The following is a 23,270-nucleotide window of genomic DNA, read 5'->3' as shown; positions in this document are numbered from 1 at the left end:
ATTTGAAATCAGTTTCTATTTACCCTGCAATATTAAATTTCGTAAAGGGCCGGTGGTGTGACGCCTCTAACCCCTAAAGGGGAGAGCCCTTATCCCTGAGTTTCCTTGTTCAGGAAACTTCCTGATTTAATATTGTAAGGGAGGTTGCAGCGAATAGATGGGTTGGGATAGACAAATATATGTCTTTTAATTTCTAATCAACATATCTTGGATGCGAGCTACTGTTGTTACCGCTCCTATTTCGAAAGAGTGACATTCCTTCGATACTCTGATTGTGTATCAATCCTCCTTACCTCACAGCGTTAAGCATAGAAGGGGACAGTGCATGTACACTTCCTTACACCTAGGTGTTCGAGCCCCCTTTTCTTCAGGGAATTCCCCGGTTGGAGGAATTTCCTTAAGACTGAGGAGAACTAACAGCATTGGCTCACAAGGGATACACGGGTATGTGTCTCCAACTATCTCTTTTAGCTTTCTGTCCTAAGCTATTTTGTCAAAAGACAATTTTGCAAATTGTTTATCGATACAATAATCAATTGAATACTCATTTCTGTTCTCCCTTCCTTACAGGAGGGACACCCGATGATGCATTGCAGTTTTCTGCAGTTATAAAGATGAGTATTTTCACGGACATGATATATGCAGGTTCCCCCAGCAATATTATTTCCAAAATCCCCAATCTGCAGGACGGCAGTCTAGAGCTGTCGAACTGTGGTTGGTTTCATTTCGAAAGTTATCTCTTAAATGCGGTTCAACTGCGAACCCGTAAAATGCAAGAACTCTACGGGAATTGGACCGAAAACTTCACTTTCTCATTACTAAAAATGCCGATTTACTGCTCCTTTTAAAGGTTTTTAAGGTCTAAACCCCCAACCCTGCCTCTCAAGTTGAGGTTGCAGACACTAACGGCATTGGTGAGTCTGAGCGGGACTCGAACCCCCGACTGACAAACACCGGGCAGAGACTCCATATTCAAGCCACACCTTATAGTGAAATCAACGACAGCAGTCATTGTTTCACAGTCACATCTGACTCCGCCGCCAAGAGCCGGTAGTGTGTGCCCTTGGTCACCACCCAGTCAATAGATGAGTTGGTATACCTTCAATCGACAGCCCGCCGATTCCCAGCGGTCTGCCGACAGCCCGAGAAGTCTCCTCTGGTTCAGAGATCCGCTGACTATGCGTATAGTTTTCACCACTACCCAGTCACATTGAATACTGGCTAGGATGGTGTGACGTCTGTCAGCGACCCGCTGCCAGCCGAAAAATCACTGATATATCGAAGACCTGCTAGCCATATCGGTACTGAAGTACTGTGCCAATTAACTTACCCCCAAGCACTAGCCTTGATGGTAACAGGCCAGTTGTATAGGGGTATACAATACCCTGTACACCTGCAGTTTAGGACCATATCGCAGACAGAAATCCTTGGTACATAACCATACAATAGAATGGTTTTCCAGTACGTTGTGCTTCTAAGCACAACCCCTTGCTGAGACCTACCTGATTTGGGGGATCCACTTACCCCCCCCCCCCCAGCTTCTTCCTTACGCTGATGCTTCTTCAGCCTCTTGATTCTCATTATTAATTCCCCGGATGTAGGGCGCTACTCTAGCCTTATGGACTAGAATCTTCCATCGGCCTCTTCTTGAAAGGGGATGCCCTAGAATCAATAATTAGGAAGACCGCAGCAGTTGGCTGGAAGGATTTACACGTCTGTGTCTCTCCTCTTTCGAGCGTACTTATCCTAAGCTTTATGCAATAGAAAGGAATCTTCTATTACAGTGAAACACTGAAAAGCTGATATAGGTGAACAGTCAGGTATAGCCTGAAAGGAGAACGGAAGGGTTTCTTAGTTCTCCCTAGGATGTAAAACTGCATCCCACAGTTACAATGACCGTTGTTCCACAGACAGTCAGATTTATACACCTTCGGATCAACCGAAGCAAACAGACGCTTTTGGTAGGAGGGAAGTTCCTCCTGGATTGCCGGACCTTTGATCACTGAAGTCCAAGGCCTGACCAAGATGAGACTAGAATGGAAATGGACATACCTCCACCATCCTTTCCTCAACTCTTCTTATATTCAAATTCCCCCTAGAAGAGTATTCCTTAAAGCTTTAGAGCATACTAGCGGTGAGGAAAGTAGAGTCCATCGATTTCCAATGAAGGCAGTTTAGTGTTCACATGAAAGGCTCAAGAAATCTCTGAGTCATTCTGGACTTGGCGCCACGCAACAAGTTCCAATAGAACAGCAAGTTCAGAATGATAATCCTTCTGAACATAAGGACCCTATTCAGTAAGGGGTGTTGACAATCTAGCCAGCCCTGGAAGATGTCTATCAGCAACTTCCAGTCAGTCACCCCCTCCCCTCCTACCTAGGATCCAAGTTATGGAAGATAACGTATATCCTGGACGAGATTCTCGTCGGACTAGTTTCAGTCCTAAGATCCTTACGGAATTAGCAGACAGTCAAGCGAAACCAAGCCTAGAAAGAGTTCAGGCAACGATGGCCCTGGACGACAGGCTGGGGTGGGCAGCACCCGAAATTACTGTCTATGAGCATCCATGGAGATGATCCGGCCCTGGAACATTGAGGATGCAAATAATAGATTCTCGATTCTCTCCAACTCAGGGGCTTCAATGTTTTAAAAAATCATTGAAACCTGTAGTCACCCTAACGCCCCCTTTTCCCCTGGGGATGTAAAAGGAGATCGCAAGGTCTGTCAAGAGACTAAGGTAATCAGTCAGGATTCCATAACGCTAACAGGGAGGAGTTTCGAACTCTCTCCAGTTCACGATGATGACAGACCCAGTGCTACTCGCACAACTATAAGATGCGCTAAGAAGCTGGAGAAGATACGCATCAAACGCTCGGAGAGATCTAATAGGACCAATGATGGTCATTCCCTCTCCGCTTACCCTACAATGACCAAAGGCCACGGACCCGTAGGCCATTTTAGCCCTGTAATGGGTGGATAAATACTCTCCACACAGATCGGACCTCCTCAGGTTGATCTGGAGCATCGAAGCGATAATGAGGCGTCAAAACTGTCGAGGATAAGGGACGTCTCATTTCATTAGGGAATGCTAGCCATCCCTTCCTTAAGGGAATGGCGCCTATCAGCAGCTCGTTTATATATGATCCGCAAGGTGACAGCGGATGCTCTTCTTGGGTTCCACCCAATAGAGTTGGAATGGTACACGGACGCAGACCAATTCCCTCCCAGAAAGGGACAAGTCCCCGAGCTGCAGATCGTTCTCTTCATCATGAGCGTTATCAAGATACTATCTCGTTATTTAGTCCCATACGAGGACCCTCTAATGGAGGTAACAGACATCATGTCTCTACATTAGAAGTGATGGACTTAGAATTCCTATTCAGCTCATCAAAATTTCCTCCAGAAGGCCCTCTACATGCTGAGACCCTTCCAAGGAAGAGGGGCTCTATTGGCTCCCAGAAAGCCCAAGAACATCCCGTTCCCTGTAATGAAGGAACTGAGGCTGAGGCTAGTCCTAGTTATGCACCTAGGATTATCCAGGAGGTTCAGAAGTTTTCTGCCTTCTATTTATCACAGTACACCTGATCCCTTCATTTTACGAATTCCTTGCCCTTAACGGTTAGGAAAAAGACTGGGATCTTAAGGGCAAAATAGAATTCCTAGAAGAATACAAGTCTAGTCAACGAGAAGACAATACGAGTCTTCTTGGAAAAGTAAATTGTTTTGTAAAGCAAAAGGGCCCGAAAACAATCTCATGATCTTCTGCCTGTCCTTCTCTGTTCACCCCAATATTCAGGGTCTGGTGGCCGACAGCACGTTGGCCTTTTGAGGAAGGAGGCAGTGTATCCTTGAATACTATGAGAACGCTAGTTCTTCGGCCTTGTCTCCATATAAACCCTTGAGTAAGCACCAAGGGTATGGCCGACTTTGCGAGAGAGGTCACTTGGTGGGATCTTTGGATCCATGGACCATTATCTCTGTGCAAGTCAGCCCCGACTAGACCTCTTCTATATGCCCTTTAAATGGATCTAACGATTGGAATCTTTAATAAATTCCCGATAACATGTGCAGGCTTAGGCCCGCAACGCCACTAAAGCCCATCTAATGGTCTTTGGACAAGGTCCTACATTATGCCTCACCTGTGAACAATGAGGATTGTTCCCTCAACCATCTAACCTAAAAGGTTATTTTTTCGGCTCGCTATAGCCTCTGGGACTAGAGTTAGTGTAATAGTGGTCCTATCCTGAGGGCCACATTAAGTGAGAGAACTGCATCTCTTTCTGATCTAACCTTTCTCATTAAAGACGTCCTACCTACTAAGAGGTGGGGCTCCTGGAGAATCTGCCCTCTGAAGGAAGATGTCTCTCTAGGTCTGCTAGAGCGTCTAAAGTCTATCTTCATAGAACTTCAGACTTCAGGAGGAACAGCTCTTTACAGGAGAAAACTTTGGATCAAACTATGCACTACAACTGAGGGCGAAGCTCACCTACCTTTTTCGCGGAGTGGATCCTGACAGTACTCCTGCAGATAAAAGATCCAAGGAAAGTTGCTTCATCACTGAACCTTCCAGTGTGTGGAATTCAGCCTCTTCGTTCACCTACTGTCTGAGGTTGTCCAATGCGTCTTACAGACACTATACTAAGCAAATCTATGGATTGAAGCAATATGTGGTGGCGGCAGGTGCTGTTTGGACCCTGTCGTCTAGCTCTGCGATGAACAGTAAATTGATTGGGACTATCAATTAAAAGGAGAAGGGGTCAGCAACTTTCGTGTGACCTCCCTTTGAATAAGTGTTGCCAAGGTAACACTAAATCTGTTCAGAATCTCAGGTGTGAAATTATACGGATACCACTAGTGCCGTGTGTACATAGTACACAGTCTTGTTAGACTATTTCATGTACAGAAATTATAAAGAAAAGTCTTGTTAAAAGAGCTTTTCTTCAGTTTGAGAGTGGCACTCATCATTTCCCCCTTTCAAAAGGGGAACATTATTTTCTGCGTATGTCTCTCGTATAATTTCCTTATCATGCTACATTCATTTAGCATGTAGTCATTTATTAGGAATAAATGTCTATTAAAATGCAGTTGCGTCCTAATTCGCCCAACAATTGCATGTTTTAAAATACCAGAGTTCCTTAACTTATTCATGTAAGTATTTCTCATATCATTGTATGCTTACAATCAATGGATGGGGACACTGATATTGGTTCCGCAATATATACAATCCTTGAGACCGGTTGTATTCTCAGTGTATACTTATGTTTGTTCATACAATATATGCTACCTTGAGGCCCCTTTCCTACGTCTAAAAATGACTCTTCCCTGCAGGGGGCAGGAAGCACTAACATTGTTATGCTTAGTGATGATGACGGATAACGGTAACGTCATTTGTCTCAATTGGCCCTTTTGGCCGTGGAAATATTGCCCCAAGGTTAAGGCACTAACACAAAACCACAGATACATTAATTCTCTGGTATGCTTCCATTAGGACGTCATGGCTTGAGCCCAAAAAACGGATTTTGAGCGAAGCGAAAAATCTATTTTTGGGTGAGATGGCCATGACGTCCTAATGGACCCACCCTTCTTTTCTATGAAAAGATCTTCACGGTTTCCCCCCCCCCCCCCCTGATCTACTGTATCTGCAGCATCTTGCTCACTGCTACAAGGAATGACCGCCAGAGGGAGTTGGCGCGGTTTTGATATGATTGTAGTAGGGGAACCAGGGTAATCTTTGTTGTGGTTACCCTTCTATTCTGCCACGTTTTCCCCCTACAGCCTAGAGGCGTAAAGGCTATTCAGGGTGCAGATTGCCATGTGGCGTGTCAAGAATACGTCCCCTGATGATATACGATACCCTTGAGAGTAATCTTAAAGGTACTCGCGCCAGAAGTTAGAATTCTGTGAAACCTTTGGTTTGATTCTCTGGGAATATCACTGTAGTCATATATACCCTTCGGAAGCTACTAAAGGAACCTTCCATTAGGACGTCATGGCCATCTCACCCAAAAATAGATTTTTCGCTTCGCTCAAAATCCGTTTTATTACCTGCTGTATGCTTATTCTTATTTTGACTATAAATAAAATTAGAATTTGCTCTACTCGTGCATCTTATTTCGCCCTCATTTTGGAAATAAAATACTGTTTCAGAGTTTTACTTCCCTCATGATATGATTGATACTCTGAACAATGATTATACTATTGTTCCTAATTGATACAAACTCATCTAGACTAAGGTAATTTGTTCCAACACGTTGTACTTACCTTCTTCTAGCTGGCCCTGGAACGAGCAGGTATCTCTGATGCTAGGTGAGTTCCTCTATCAAGTAACATTAAGATTTTCCTTACGTCCATTAGGACTCTGCCCTGCCGGGGGGGGGGGGGGCACGAAGCGGGATTATAGTGTATGTTTCTCTGAAGTGACATGTAATGGAAATGTCACAGGTCTCTGTGGTCATCAGACCAAAGGAATGTTGTCTAGAAGTCGAAAGGCACTACAAAAGGGAAAAAATCCACGATACATTAATTCTCTGGTACACTTTCATCAGGACGACCTGGCATGAGCCCAAAAATCGGATTTTGAGCGAAGCGAAAAATCTATTTTTGGGTGAGATAGCCATGTCGCCATGATGGACCCACCCTTGTTCTCTATTCAGGCCTTGACAGGGCCCTCCTAATCTTATTGTATCATTTTGGTTTGTAACATGTATCTATTATACAGGTATTGTATTAATGTAATGTGTAATTATGTGTAGCCATTTATTAAGGATTTATTATGGGTTTTTAGGCTGAGGAACGAATTAAATAAATTACCATGTATTCTTATGGGAATATTTGCTCCAACATACGATAGTTTTAACATACGAAACAGTTTCTACTGTATATATATATATATATATATATATATATATATATATATATATATATATATATATATATATATATATATATATATATATACAGTATATATATATATATATATATATATATATATATATATATATATATATATATATATATATATATATATATATATATATATAGATATAAAATGGATTTTGACACTGGAAAAATCTATTTTTGAATGAGATAGCCATGTCGTCACGATGGAAGTTCCTCATTGGCAGCTTCTACCTGGGATATTTCTGCGAGTGATATACCAGAGAAATTTACCTTAGAAGTATCAACAGATTTTATAACCTACGGAGTGAATATCCCGAGAGATATCGTGTATAAATCAGGCACGTGTTAATAACAAGCCATGGTTATCCTTCCCCTAATAGAGTTAACCTTGTCTCGAAGGAAAGGTGAGGGTAGGATACGTGGGCAGGAGAGCCGTTACAACTCCCGATCTCAATGTGCTACAACTATCACGATTCCCGTTGAACCATTCCAGGATCAGCCATCGCATGACGCGAGGTCCCAAACTGAGAAATGGGAAGGGATGGAAAAGTAAGGGGCGGACCATCAGGACGAAATGGCTATTTCATCCAAAAATAAATTTTCCCTATGTCAAAATCTGTTTCTGGGCTCAAACCATGTCTTCCTGATGGAAGTGTACCAGAGAATTATCATTCTCAGTTGTGGCCAGATGAGTTTTAACCTTGTAACTCCATAGATATAAGCATACTTCCTACAGCATTGGTAACTATGGTACCAAACAATGAGAGTAAGCGAGGAGTTTGTACAAAAGTAGGAACAAAGTAAACCAATAGCACAGTCCCACTTACAGTGAAGAAGAACTTTGTCTATAGTAGATGAAAAGACCAAAGTCAATAATAGGAGGGTTAAAACCTTTTGATACACTACTTTCATTTTACAGTATATAGATAGCAGGTCCAAAGAAACGCAAAAGGGAATACAGTAGTAGTCTTTTAATGTTTCCGATAGTACATACATGTAGTAATAACAATAATACATACATGCACAATATATATATATATATATATATATATATATATATATATATATATATATATATATATATATATATATATATATATATATATATATATATATATATATGGTGCTAGGACAATTCGGTCCTGGACAATTCTGTCCCGGACAATTCGGTCCTGGACAATTCGGACCTGGACAGTTCGGTCCTGGACAGTTCGGTCCCGGACAATTCGGTACTAGGACAATTCGGTACCAGGACAATTCGGTACCAGGCTTGTCGTTTTTGAAAATCAGGAAAATATGATATTTTTATATTGCATATTATGAACTATTTACATTTAATATCACCTCAATACCTAACTACTTAGTTTGGTTATTCACTAGTTGTTCACAAATAATATAAACAATCCACCTAACTATTTTATTACTAAACAATTACTTTGGTTATTCCCTTAGTTTAAAAAAAAATATATAAAGAAAACGACTTTATTAGTTTCTTTATTCCAGACTTTTTACTCTAGTTTCACACCATCATTCACCCAATGGAGTCTTGCAACTGCATACAATCGGAGAAAGGAAAAAGGAAATTAGTTGAAAAGGAAAACTATGTGTACCAATAGCATAAAGAAAATGCTTATGGTACGAAGATATATTGGCGTTGTGAAAGGCGGACTTGCAAAGCATGGCTTCACTCATATGTTAATTTTCATGCGCTCATATATATTGGAAAACAAATTCATAGCACAACTGCAGCTGAAGTGAGTGCAAATGTTGCTACTGCAAATATCAAGGAGGGACAATCACAAGTCAAACCTCTCGTTCAATTCTAACAGAAGAACTAGGAAATTTAAATGAGTGCGCACTTACTGATATAACGAAACTAGCTTATATTAGTCGAAATATGAGACGATGGAGAAATGTAATCAAGCAGAAAGAATGCAGTTCCTTAAAGCAATCGCTCGTGATATTGAAGTTTAAATTTTTTATATACTTTTAACGACAAGAAATGTATAGTTTTTACTATTTTATTTTTAAATACACACTTTTAACATAAGAAATGTATGGTTTTTACTGTTTCGTTTTTCATATAATAAAGAAACAAAAATTTTTTTTATTTATCGCACAAACAAGGATGAATCAATAGGACTTTTTTTATATCTATACTAACAAAAGCAAAAATTTTCTTTTTAAAAGTAACGCTTAGAACTGATAGGAATTTAAAAACGATAAAAACTGGAAAAATACTGTTTTTCCATATTATAAGAATTAATTGGTACCGAATAGTACTGGTACCGAATTGTCCTGGTACCGAATTGTCCAGGACCGAATTGTCCGGGGCCGAATTGTCCGGACACCATATATATATATATATATATATATATATATATATATATATATATATATATATATATATATATATATATATATATATATATATATATATATATATATATATATATATATATATATATATATATATATATATATATATATATATATATATATATATATATATATATATATATATATATATATTTATATTATGTATATATTATATATATAATATAATATATATACAATATATATGTTTATATATATACTGTATATATATATATATATATATATATATATATATATATATATATATATATATGTATATATATATATATATATATATATATATATATATATATATATAGATAAATATATTTATATATGTGTATATATATATATATATATATATATATATATATATATATATATATATATATATATATATATATATATACACATACATTTATATATATATATATATATATATATATATATATATATATATATATATATATATATATATATAATTATATATTGTATATATATATATATATATATATATATATATATATATATATATATATATATATATATATACACATACATTTATATATATATAATTATATACTGTATATATATATATATATATATATATATATATATATATATATATATATATATATATATATAAATATATATATATATATATATATATATATATATATATATATATATATATATATATATATATATATATCTGACGTAAGTACTGTTTGAAGAACACTCATGAAGATTTAGATTTCCATCTTGTGTAAGCCTGTATGCCTGCAAAGGACATAGATTGGAAAAAATTTAAGGAAGAGGCAACTTTTCTAAGGTCATTACCTGTTGGAATACTTTCCAGGTCAGCCTTTCTGATGAAGTAGGCGAGTTTGGACTGGAGCCGTTTTAGAGAATTAGATCCTGTCGACTCCCCTTTAAAAAGTTGACCGCCTTTAAAGGACTGGCTCTTGGAGAGGTAGGCTTTAAGGCACTCCAAGGAGCACACAGAAGGAACAATCTTCCAGGGCCCCCAGCGTTTCATGGGAAGTTCGCTTTTCGCCAAGAATACAGAATCGGGATCAAGGTTTATCTCCCTAGAATTCGAGAATTCAATGTGGCAATTATCTCTTGAAACGGTAAAAATCTCGCTGACTCTAGCACCAGAAGCCATAGCAAGCAAAAGGATAGACTTTCGAGTAAGATCCCTCAGAGAGGAAGAGGCATTATCTACCGAAGAGGCAAAGTTCAGGACTTTATCCAACGACCATAAAATATCCTTGGGAGGAGCATTAGGTTTCAATTCAGCACAATCCTTTGGGATCTTAATGAGCAACTTGCTATCGAGTTTGATATCAAAAGCATACGCAATCAATCTAGTTGGGGCCGACCTATATGAGGCAACAGCTGTAGAGGCTAGACCTTGATCGACCATCGCGGATTCACCACTTCGCGGATTTTTTTCATAACGCATGTATATACATATATCGCGGATTTTTTTCATAACGCATGTATATACATATATCGCGGATTTTCCGGAAATTTCGAAAATACCGCGATGTGACCGATGGTGCGAGATAGGAGAAAGTAAGGAAAATTGAATCATGATTGATTTTCAATATAAATGAAACTTTGAGGAGCAGCAAAGATATCATTTGTTAGAGAGATCGAGAGAGGTAAGGAATGGGAGGTAGTGAAAAGTAGCCCAGAGAGAGAGAGAGAGAGAGAGAGAGAGAGAGAGAGAGAGAGAGAGAGAGAGAGTGTGTGTGTTGTTTTACATGTAATAAACAAAATTTTTTTATAGGTTATAACACATTGGTGCTTATGTAATATCAACTGTTAGACGGTTTGAATAAGTTAAGAAATGAGCGGCAGCTAGACGTCAGCTGATCTAATCACAGCCAAAAGTAAAAAAAAAAAAAGAAGTCAACAATACTCGATTTTTAAAACACACCCGAAATTTAAAAACAAAAGTACACGCTTTCTTAATGTGCAATTAACTATTTAAAGAGTAGCAATTTTCTAGAATAAAATGATGTTTCCCAAAAAATAGTGGTTTGCTGATGAAATCGGATGCCGTATTTTTAGCAACGATTGAAATGGATGTAAACTCGGCTTAATTTTTTCATTTCGTATTTAATTCTCGGCATAATTTTTTCATTTCGTATTTAATTGACACTAAGAAAACTAATTTTAGTTTCTTCATATATAGCCTATGTAAGTATTGTATAACACGAAGAGAGAGAGAGAGAGAGAGAGAGAGAGAGAGAGAGAGAGAGAGAGAGAGAGAGAGAGAGAGAGAGAGAGAATGAATCAGCTGTTGTAATTAAATGCCGTGTTTTTGTTTCGTGAGAATTTCATCGCCACGACTATAACAACAACATACTGTACTGAACTTTACAGTATTATACAGACTACTGTAATATGATAAAGTAAAATATTTGTAATAACCTATTTTATATGAAATGGGGCTATTTTTTTTTAAATTTACATTTACGTACGTAAAAGAACTCTCTCTCTCTCTCTCTCTCTCTCTCTCTCTCTCTCTCTCTCTCTCTCTCTCTCTCTCTCTCTCTCTCTCTCTCGTAAATTGTTTTCCTGCTTTGCTACGTATGTATGATTTTATATAGATACGGTAAATAATATTTGTAATAACATATTTTCTAAAAGCTTTTACTGTAATATCATTATTTATCCCTTTCATCATGCGCGTTAAATGCCTTCGTTTGTTTACTGAGCGTACTTTATTACGCCGTCGTTTCAGGCGGCGTCATAAAGAAAAACATTTCATTTGGAAGTCCTGAGAAAAATTATGTAAAACATTGGTAATAACAAAATCAACATACTGTACTGAATAATCAATATAATCAATGCAAAAACTTACCTATACACAGATGTGTAAATGCGTTTGTTTCTTCATTATGATCAGAGATAAACGTAAACAAAACATTGGTTGCCATTTTTTATCGTGCTCTTTGGCGTGTTTAGGAAACGCATGATATAAAATCGCCTTTAATATTTGTGCCTGTTTTAGTTTAAGGTACTGTAGTACATGCATTAAGTGTTCTGTACATTAAAGGGTAGTTTGTTAACAGTACTACGTACAAGGGAAGGTTTTAAATGTCTGAATATGCATGTTAAATAAATAGGTAAATATGGTGTCACTACTTCGCGGATTTTCACCTATCGCGGCCGGGTCTGGAACCTATCTACCGCGATAAACGAGGGTTCACTGTATTGTCGTTTTGTGGTGCTGGACTTGTACTCTTCTATGAAGTCAATTCTTACCCTTGCAACTCCGAATTTTCTACAAGCCGTGAGGGCGAGAAAATCATGAGCTGAAGGGTTTTCGTTATCAAAGAGGAAGCGAAGACAGTCGTGTGTGGAGCAACCTGGGACAGCACTGAAGAGGGTAGAGGGATCTGGAGGGGTCTGAGTTCCAGAACAAGAGGGCCACTTGGGAGCTACCAGAGCTGCTGTTCCCCTGAAAGTCAGCAGTTTGTTCAGTACTGTATTAGATAATCCAAGGTGGTAAATTCCCATAACATCCTGACTAGGTCGGCAGCAGCAGCCCATGCCCAAGGCGGTAGCTATTTTTGGGCTCAAGCCATGGCGTCCTGATGGAAGGTTCCTTTTTGGTAGCTTCCTTGGGTATATAACTACTAAATATTCCCAGAGAATTTAACCACAGGTTATCACAGAATTTTAACTTCTGGAGCGAGTATCCTAAAGGTTTCCCATTTAAGACATCGTATATCAACAGGGGACGCATGTATTAACGCGCCACATAGCTATCTACACCCCAAATAGAGTTAACACTTCGGTGTGTAGGGGCGGAGAATAGCTGGAGAGCCGTTCCACAGCTAATCTCGTTCGTGGCTACTTTTGGTATTCGAGACGTAAACAAACGGGTGCCATTGCTAAATGACGTCACGTCCGTCCTCATCCTTCTTCTAGTAGCTTGCCTTGCAAAGACGGATTTTCCCTTACGCATTTTCATCAACCTGCATCTTCGTCATGTCGCTACCTTCGGCCTCGCCTTCTTCTGGAAATTTGAGTACAAGGTTCCAGTATTGTTTAAATAAGCTCTGACCGTAAAGTAGATTTTACTTTTCGAGATATTTGATGTTTTGTGGCAGAGCTGTGCCTCCACCGGACCGGCCATTTTATGGCGTCGCTGTTGATTTTGCATGCCTTATTTAGATAGCCTCAACAGCTTTTCCGGTCTCATTAACTAATCGATACTATTAGTTATTTAGTCTTCATAGCTAGGAACTTTTATATCGTGTTTTGACTCTCGTTTATCGGTCATCACCTGACCCCATACCAGTTGGCTAGTATAGCCCCTAGGCCAGAGCGCCTATATCAGTGTTCATGCATGATTTTATCAGTGATCCTAGGTTACTTATGCCTATATCAGTGTTCATGCATGATTTTATCAGTGATCCTAGGTTACTTATGGCATTATTTTACAATACTATTGACTGTGATGCATGTGTTTTTCACCTTCAGGGACCATATAGGGGACAGGTTAGATAGTGTATCTTTCTAACCTAACCTACCAGTAGGACCCCTATATGCTTCCTTCACCCCCTGCCTTAGGGCTCCCCCTCTGTGTAGTCTTGCTCCCCCCTACCATGTAAGGGAGTCAAGCTCTTCTCAGAGTACTATATCGCTTCTCTGTCCTCCCTAAGGGAATGATCCCCCTTAGGGTTGCGTCCGAGGATGAGGAACGGCTAGTTCTTCCTCTATTGCTGGGGCTAGGTCTCCGACCTTTCCTGCAATAGCGATACGTCTTCTGTCCTTCCTAGTTCAGGGTGTGACATCCCTGCTCTAGGTTAGGTTTCGGAGAGGTTAGTTCTGTTCCTTGCTGAAACGATACCCATGCACGTTTTTCAGTCAGGCTGCCTTACCTTAGGCTAGGGAGTGTCCTCCCTTCCTTGGTGGCCGCTCTGATACAGACCCCCCTCCGCAGAAGACTCTTCTCTTCTCCCCTCCCCACCTATCTCTTGTATGGCCTAGCCTATGCTTAGGTTAGTCTTTACCCATCTGTCCCCTGTCCTACAACTCCTCCCTAGGGTGGAGTTGTAGGGCTACCTTAAGCTCCTGTATACAGTCCGCTCTGGTACATATACCCTTCATAGTGTCCTTTGAGGTTAGCCACTAGATGCGTTCTGTCTATAGGGGTTCTCCCCCCCCCCCCCTTTAAGTGTTCCCTGCCCTCCCTTGGGCTCCCTTAGCTCCCGGCCCTCTGCGGCCCCGGCTTCTGGGTGATAGGGCTAGCCCCTATCATGGGTACACTCACTCAGGTGGGATGTCTTGGGGTCCGTGACCGTACCCTTACATCCCCCCTTCTGTCTCTTTCTCTATCCGGGTGCCGGTCCCTTGTCGCCTCTACTGTCGGTGATACCCACCTCCTACCTTGGTGACTTACCCCTACCCTCTGTGCCGCCAGTCCCCCGCGTGCCGGGGGATTGCCGCCTGCCGCCGGCGACTAGCCGATGGCCTTCCCTCCTTCCTCATAGCCTCAGTCGTCCGTCCACCGGCCGGCCCTCGGAGTGCCGGCATCCACTGCCGGCACTCCAATTCTGCTATAACCATCCTTGCCCCTGTCACCAAGCCGGCTACCTCCGGCTGCCGGAACCGCCGCTGTGTCGGCGGCCGCCACCCTGGTATTACTCTTGACTTCTAAATATTGTCTTCCTTAATGCCAGAAACTCTGCTGTAGCGGCCTCCGGCGTGCCGGCGGTCTGCCGGAACCTTCCGGAGGCGTCAAGACGACTTGCACCCCCTTCTACTAGCTATCATCTGATGTTGATAGCCCTACATCGCAACCAGATGACTTGATAACGTAAATGGATTGGTATTATCTTACCGTTCTATCAGTAACCATGCTGTCTTCTTGCATATCCCAGATTTCCAGCATGCTGTGTGTATCTTAGCACGGCTGGTTGCCGGAAACCGTTACCCTATGGGATCTTCTAGTTCCCAATTCTAGTGTCTGAGTGGTCTCAGTCCTAGCCTTATACCCTTGACAATTTCCAATAGAATTCACACTGCCCTACGGGCATTCCATGCTGTATTCTATCCTGTGCCTTCGTTCACAGCAGATTGTCTATGGGTGAAGGTCACGGTTACCAGCCGGGCGAGTTACACGGAGTATGTATCTTTCTCCTTCTCTCAGCCCATCCTCTGTGCATCACACCTAATGTCAAGTTAAAATTAATTGATTAATATTTAACTTTAGTTTAAGAGTCATTCTTATGACTCCCCCATACTCATCTTCTCTTTCTCTTACAGGAGGAGCAACTGAAGTGTGACCACAGCTTCTGTGCAGTGAAGCGCCCGCACTTCTATGGACACACGGCGTGTAGGACCCACGCCCCTTGTGCCAACAAGAAAGGGGATCTAAAGTTCTGGGACCAGCAGAACTGTACGGTCTACCAGGATCGCCTGGTCGATGCGTTTAATAACCCTCCCTCAGCGGAGATTAGGGACGCTTCTCGAGATAAGCTACGCAAGTGGGTGCGTGGCTTCCAGAAGAACGCCACTGGACCGTACCTTGCCACTGAAGATATGAAGGCCTTATTGTTCCCAAAGGCTTCCCAAGATTCTGTGGTCCCCAAGGATCAGATCCCCACCGTCCAGATCACGGTGGAACCCGATGTCGGCATGGCCCAGTCCATGCATGAGTGTTGCCTGGATGCCGAAAACGATGAACGTATGTCGGATATTTCGGAGGACATGGAGAGGACCCTCATGGCCCAAGGCGCGGAAGATGAAGAGGACCAGGTGGATTACACCGAGTCGGAGCAGGAGGTCGCTCCGCCCTCCATCCCCGCCCCTACTCCTACACCGACGGAAGTGTCTCTCCCGTCTACCTCCGCTACCCCGGATCCCATCCCATCCGCCCAGGAGATGTTCCATATGATAGAAGCCCTTATGGAACAGAAGCTTCAAGTGACACACGAGTTCATCAGGTCCATGGGAGGTTCCAAAGAACCGAAGAGGATTTCGGTTAAGGACCTCCCCGCATGCTCACATGCCAACCCCTGGAGGTATGCTGAGTATATGGTTATCGCAACAGGCAGGATCTTTATCAGCGATAAGATCGGCACGGTTGCCCTGGAAGAAGTGGAGTTCTTCCCGAGCTTTGAGGCTTACCCGGACTGTTACGTCCGGCTTCGTTCTGAACCTGCCTCTAAAGATGAGACCGAACCCAAGGAGGTGATACTGTTCGATCTCCCGAAGGCTCAGGCTATGCTAGCCAACGCGTTCAAAAGTAGGGGTTTTACCTGCTCTAAGCTTCCGGCCCTGAGCAAGAAGCACCCTACTTACGTCGCACCCGACGACGTAGTCCTTCCCTTCACGGAAAAAGCCTTCGCTGCGTGCCACAAGGCAGTGGAAGAAGGGAAACCCTGTCCTGCACTGGAGGAGTGCAGACCCTTCTCCATGGTGACTCCCCCCAACGTTCGACACTAGAAGGATATCCAGCATACCTTCGTGGTGGGAAAGTTAGATCCTGACGTAGCTGGACGTCAGTTTAACGAAGACCTCCCGAAACTCAATGACCATCTCCTTCGTCGGGAACAAGACACGCAGGAAAGGCTCGCAGCATCCATGTCCCTCCAAGTACAATATGACGTCATGGCTGGTGACACCAGAGTCCCCGACCACTACATGGTACTCGCCATATCGCACATGGCAACTCTGGTAAAGGACTTGCTCGGAGAGCCTGTCGAGAATTCGTGTTTTCAAGTGCCACTGTGAGACACGAACCCCGGAGGCTGATTTCCTCAAACATCTGGGGTAAACACCTCTTTCCCTCCGACCTTGTGAAAGAGATCACTGACAAGGCTGCCACTGAGAATAGGAACCTTCTCAACAAGTGGGGCATGTCAAAAAAGAGGAAATCCTCTCAGGACGATGGCCCTCAACCTAAGAGGAAATCCTCCAAGCAAAAACCCCAGCAACATCAACAGAGACGGCAGTTTCCGGGACCCGCTATTCCCCAAGTGGCTGCTCAGCCACAACAGACCTTTCAGTTGGTCACCCAACCGGTTTTGTCCCAGTCACCGGTTTTCACCCCTGCCTTTGAACAACAGACAACTACCTTTCGTCCCAAAGGTAGAGGCTCAAACAGGGGTGCAAGCAGAGACGCATCTCGCCGTCCCTCCAGAGGCAGAGGAGGAAGGGGAGCTAGCGGCCGAGGCAGTAAGCCCTCGGGATCCAGAAGCAATGAAGTGCTTCCGGTGGGAGGAAGACTCCGCCAATTCCAGGATCGTTGGACCTTTGATCCCTGGGCACACAGCATCGTCAAGAAAGGTCTAGGCTGGAGTTGAACTCAACCACCCCCAACCTTCCAGCAATTCTTCCAACGATCAACCCCCCCCCCCCCCCCTTCTGGGAGAATATGTCCTAGACCTCTTGAACAAGAAGGTGATAAGGAGGGTAAAGTCCACCAGGTTCCCAGAGAGACTGTTTTGCGTCCCCAAGAAAGACTCCGACAAACTCAGAGTCATTCTGGACTTATCCCCCCTCAACAAGTTCATAGCGAACGACAAGTTCAAAATGCTGACTCTTCAATAGATAAGGACCCTTCTGCCTCGAGGTTCTTACACGGTCTCCATAGACCTGGCGGATGCCTACTGGCACGTTCCAATGAACCATCACGCTTCCTCCTACCTAAGATTTCGACTCCAAAGGAAAAGCTACGCCTTTAGGGCCATGCCCTTCGGCCTCAACGTGGCCCCTCGGATCTTCACAAAGCTGGCGGACGCCGTAGTACAACAGCTCCGCCTCCGAGACGTCCAGGTGATGGCCTACCTCGACGATTGGCTAGTCTGGGCTCCATCGCCCGAGGATTGTTTAAAATCCTGCAGCAAAGTCACCCAGTACCTATAAAACCTGGGATTCAAGATAAACGCGAAGAAATCTCGCCTCTCTCCAGCTCAGAAGTTCCAATGGTTAGGAATCCAGTGGAACCTTCAGTCACACCGCCTTTCCATCCCCCAGAAGAAAAGGAAGGAAATAGCAGGGTCTGTCAAGCGACTACTGAAATCCAAACGGATCTCAAGACGCCAGCAGGAACGAGTTCTAGGCTCTCTACAGTTCGCCTCAGTGATAAACCCAGTGCTTCGTGCACAGCTAAAGGATGCCGCGGGAGACTGGAGACGTTCTGCATCCATCGCTCGAAGAGACCTCAAGAGACGGCTCCCAAACAGACTTCGACTTCTCCTCAAGCCGTGGTCGGAAGCGACGGCCCTGAAAAGGTCCATCCCTCTTCAACACCCACCTCCATCACTCAACATCCACACGGACACTTCGCTGGAGGGTTGGGGAGGTCACTCCCACCAAAAACAGGCTCAAGGCACATGGTCTCCACTATTCAAGACGTTTGTGGTAGTTCGATGTCTCAATCGCCAAGGCTCAAGATCGCCCCAGATAAATCAGGTGCTTCTAACAATCTTCAGTCTGGCAGAGATGAAGAGGTGGCACCTATCTGCAGTTCACTTACAAGGATTCCGCAACGTGACGGCGGACGCTCTATCTCGGACAAGCCCGATAGAGTCGGAATGGTCTCTAGACGCAAGATCATTCTCCTTCATCTCTCGCCAAGTCCCGGAACTTCAGATCGATCTCTTCGCAACGAGCGACAACAATCAACTTCCTCGGTATGTGGCCCCGTACGAGGACCCCAAGGCAGAGGCAGTGGACGCCATGTCTCTGGACTGGAACAGATGGTCCAAGATCTACCTGTTCCCTCCCACCAACCTTCTGCTGAAAGTCCTCTCCAAGCTGAGAACCTTCAAAGGGACAGCGGCCCTAGTGGCTCCCAAGTGGCCCCGGAGCAACTGGTACCCCCTGGTCCTGGAGCTGCAGCCCACTCTGATCCCTCTCCCGGGCCCAGTTCTCTCCCAGCAAGTACAGAAGTCGACTGTCTTCGCTTCATCATCGAAAATCAAGGACCTTCATCTCATGATTTTCTCTCCCTAGCCGCGAAGAAGAGGTTTGGGATCTCGAAGAAAAGTCTAGACTTCCTCGAGGAATACATGACCGAATCCACAAGACGGCAATACGAATCATCTTGGAGAAAATGGGTCTAATTCGTCAAGGCAAAAAATCCTACGGAAATCACCATTGATTTTTGCATGTCCTTCTTTATTCACCTTCATGGACAGGGCTTGGCAGCCAATACGATTTCTACTTGCAAATCGGCCTTGACTAGACCACTGTTGTATGCCTTCCAAATTGATCTGTCCAGCGACATCTTCAATAAACTGCCGAAAGCATGCGCTCGTCTACGCCCAGCACCCCCACCGAAACCGATCTCCTGGTCCTTGGACAAGGTGCTCCATTTCGCCTCCAACTTGGATAATGATTCATGCCCTCTCAAGGATCTGACTCAGAAAGTTATATTTCTCTTTGCTCTTGCTTCAGGAGCCCGAGTCAGCGAAATAATGGCATTATCAAGAGAAGAGGGTCATATCGTGTTTACTGACTCAGGAGACCTTACCCTCTTCCCGGATCCGACGTGTCTCGCCAAAAACGAATTACCCACCAAAAGATGGGGCCCTTGGAGAATATGCCCCCTGAAGGAAGATGCCTTTCTATGCCCAGTAGAGAGCCTCAAGGTCTATCTTCGCAGAACTTCGGACTTTGGTGGAGGCCAACTCTTTAAAGGAGAAACATCGGGCAGCGACCTGTCACTGAAACAACTAAGAGCGAAAATCACCTACTTCATTCGCAGAGCGGATCCTGACAGTACACCTGCCGGTCACGATCCTAGAAAAGTTGCATCGTCTCTGAATTTCTTTCAGAGCATGGACTTCGAAAGCCTTAAGAGTTTCACAGGCTGGAAGTCCTCCCGTGTTTTCTTCAAACATTATGCGAAACAAGTGCACGAAGTCAAACATTTTGTGGTAGCCGCAGGTAGTGTTATGAAACCTGCACCTAACTCTGCATAGAACAGTGAGTTATTTGGGACTCTAACTCTTCGGGTGCCTATGTTGACCCTCAAGTGATACGTAGTGATGTCGAAAACACTTAGTGCTTTTCTTATAACTGTTCTTATCCCAGGTGAAATGTCATAGTCGTCACACGAGTGGCGCATGCCTAGAGCATGATGTGTTTTATTTAAAGACTGACGTTCCTCGAGAACGAGTGCCTACTAATAAATTTGAAATTCCCTTCCAGATTCAAGAGCAAGTCTTTATTACTACGTACATTATAATTTATTGCAATTCATTTAATTTCTCTGCAATTGTGAAATAAAATTCTTATTTTATTACTTGTGCGTCTCAATCCGCTCCTACTTATCCTATGAAATACATGTCTGTCATAGTTTTATCATCTCCTTCCTCTTATGGTTAATGAAGATACTAAGGTCTCAACCCTTATTATATATTCACCTATGCAATGTAATATTCCAATACGAATACTTACTCTCTTCATACCTTAGAGACGAGACAATTCTCCTCTACATACAGTGCCTAACCACCAATCGTCTGCCCTTGAGAATGTTCCTATATGAATGCCAACCATTCAGTCTTGTCTCCAAGTTCTTCAGGTTCTTCTAGGAAGGTGAATAGCCCTTCGATAACCACTTTGATCTCGGCATGGCCCGTGGGAACTTCACTGCCAGGGGGGCAGGAAGGTCTCTTCCCTACGATTCTTCTATTAAGATTACTATGCTACCCTGTTCAAAGCCCTTGGCACTTACTCAAATAGGGGAAAAATCTACCACGATACATTGATTCTCTGGTATTCTTCCATCAGGACGCCATGGCTTGAGCCCCAAAAACGGATTTTGAGCGAAGCAAAAAATCTATTTTTGGGTGAGATAGCCATGGCGTCCTGATGGACCCTCCCTGCTACTTCGTCCAGTTTTTTCAGGTCCCACCCTGCTCTGTTGTATCATGGCGATCGGCAAGCAACTGGCTTCAGGATGAGGACGGACGTGACGTCATTTAGCAATGGCGCCCGTTTGTTTACGTCTCGAGTACCAAAAGTAGCCACGAACGAGATTAGCTGTGGAACGGCTTCCCAGCTATTCTCCGCCCCTACACACCGAAGTGTTAACTCTGTTTGGGGTGTAGATAGCTATGTGGAGCGTTAATACATGCGTCCCCTGTTGATATACGATGTCTTAAATGGGAAACCTTTAGGATACTCGCTCCAGAAGTTAGAATTCTGTGATAACCTGTGGTTAAATTCTCTGGGAATATTTAGTAGTGATATACCCAAGGAAGCTACCAAAAAGGAACCTTCCATCAGGACGCCATGGCTATCTCACCCAAAAATAGATTTTTCGCTTCGCTCAAAATCCGTTTTCTAGTGACCAGGCTGTATGAACTGACCTTACATTACCTTTATGAATGTCGACACAATAAGGCAGAGACATTGGCAAGTAGGCTAAAGGGAAACAGACCATGGGTAAAGGGGAAAGGTACAGGTTAGTAGAGGCCAGTAGATAAATGAATCTGCCAAAACTCCTTGTTGTTAACATAAATCAAGAGAAGGGGGATTAGCCCTTTAAATAATGAGAGCCATATAATACGGTTAGGATACCATGAATTCGTAAATTCAGGGGAAATGCTGACAACTAGAAGGTATTCAATCAACCAACTTTAGAGGAGAATGTTCCTCAGATATGGAAGAGGAAATAGACACAGATGACTAGCCTAAGGCCTCTCATCTAATGAGAGGAGAGAGGGGTACCCACAACTTACTTACATCCAAAGCTAGAAGAACTCAAGCCGGCAGGATCGGAAATATGGCTAAATGGTAAGTATTTCAGGCAGGGAGATTCCGTCCAGGCATAGGAGTCAAGACTCCACAGCAAGAGATACTTAGCTTAGGATGAGGAGATGAAGTCAGAGACCAGGCTACTGCTAAGGTGGCAAAGGTGAGCCCAAAAAGGATTCTAGTTTCCTTGCCTAGATAGGGTTAAGCCATAAAACAACCACTGTGCAGGCTAGTCTAGCTTATATAGCAGTTGAGGGATATTCGAATACCAGGGAATGTAGACTAGATAAAGGAATTGTAGTTCCAAGGACAGTGAAAAATTTATGGCCTAACTAGGAGGGGGAAGGGACAACTAAGAGAATTAATCCAGGTAATGATCAATAACTCGTCAACCCAGAGCCAGACTAGATGACCCACAAGTTATCCTGTCCATCTATAAAGCAATTGAGGATACCTCAAATGCCAGGGAAGCCTAGACTGTAAGGGAACTAGGTTCCACAGCAAGCAGGTCAAGGAGGGGGAGGGAAGGGGAAGGAAGGGAGACTCGGAAATTGGTAAAGCAGCAGGACAGGAAGGCCTAACTGTAATATTAGAACTATTGAATGTCATTCCAAGGGATCTACAGTAAGTAGGCAGAGAGAACAAAACCTTACAACAGGCTGTCAGCATAACAAAACACTAAGAAAGAAAGCCTAGCAAATGGGTAGGTCAACACGAAAGGAAGATCTACTTGGAACAAGATTGATTTTGTTCCAAGGGATCAACAGAGTGTAGACACAGAGAACAAGTCCCCACAACCAGTGCCGCCTAGCCAGTCACTAAGGCTAAGTAGATAAGTGAAATAATGTCACCCAAAGACAACTGTAAAACCCCATCCACTGCTCCCCAGAGAGTGCCTTCAGGGCTGCAGCTCCCTACTATGATGTATCAATAGCAAAGGAGGGGTGGCGGCCTCAACAGAACCATGTGGTTACATTGTAGACGGTGAGGGTGCATTTGTACATATTAGCCAGTCTTGGCCAAGGGCTAAGTGTAGGGGTTAGCCCAAATCAAGACTGATAAGAAATCCAGACTGATAAAAGGCAAGCATGCAAAAATTGACAAAAGTCTAACCCATAATCATACCACAGTTGTAAAAGAATATATTTAACACACTTTTACAAGACTAGATAAAATTTAATATGAAATTGTGAGCGATTTGGAGACATGAGCCGCTGGCTTTAGCCATGCTTCCGGCATGGACAATTAACGGA

The 23,270-nt window shown here is 43.1% G+C and overlaps 1 protein-coding gene across 6 annotated transcripts in view; it reads right to left on the bottom strand.

Moving 5' to 3' along the window:
* Positions 1-23,270, bottom strand: part of LOC137650247 (probable glutamate receptor) — a 220,340-nt gene that overhangs the window by 163,894 nt on the left and 33,176 nt on the right. The window lies entirely within an intron of this gene.

Source organism: Palaemon carinicauda, chromosome 11 (genome assembly GCF_036898095.1).
Source record: "Palaemon carinicauda isolate YSFRI2023 chromosome 11, ASM3689809v2, whole genome shotgun sequence".
NCBI lineage: Eukaryota > Metazoa > Arthropoda > Malacostraca > Decapoda > Palaemonidae > Palaemon > Palaemon carinicauda.
This window is presented reverse-complemented; position numbering and strand designations above follow the sequence as displayed.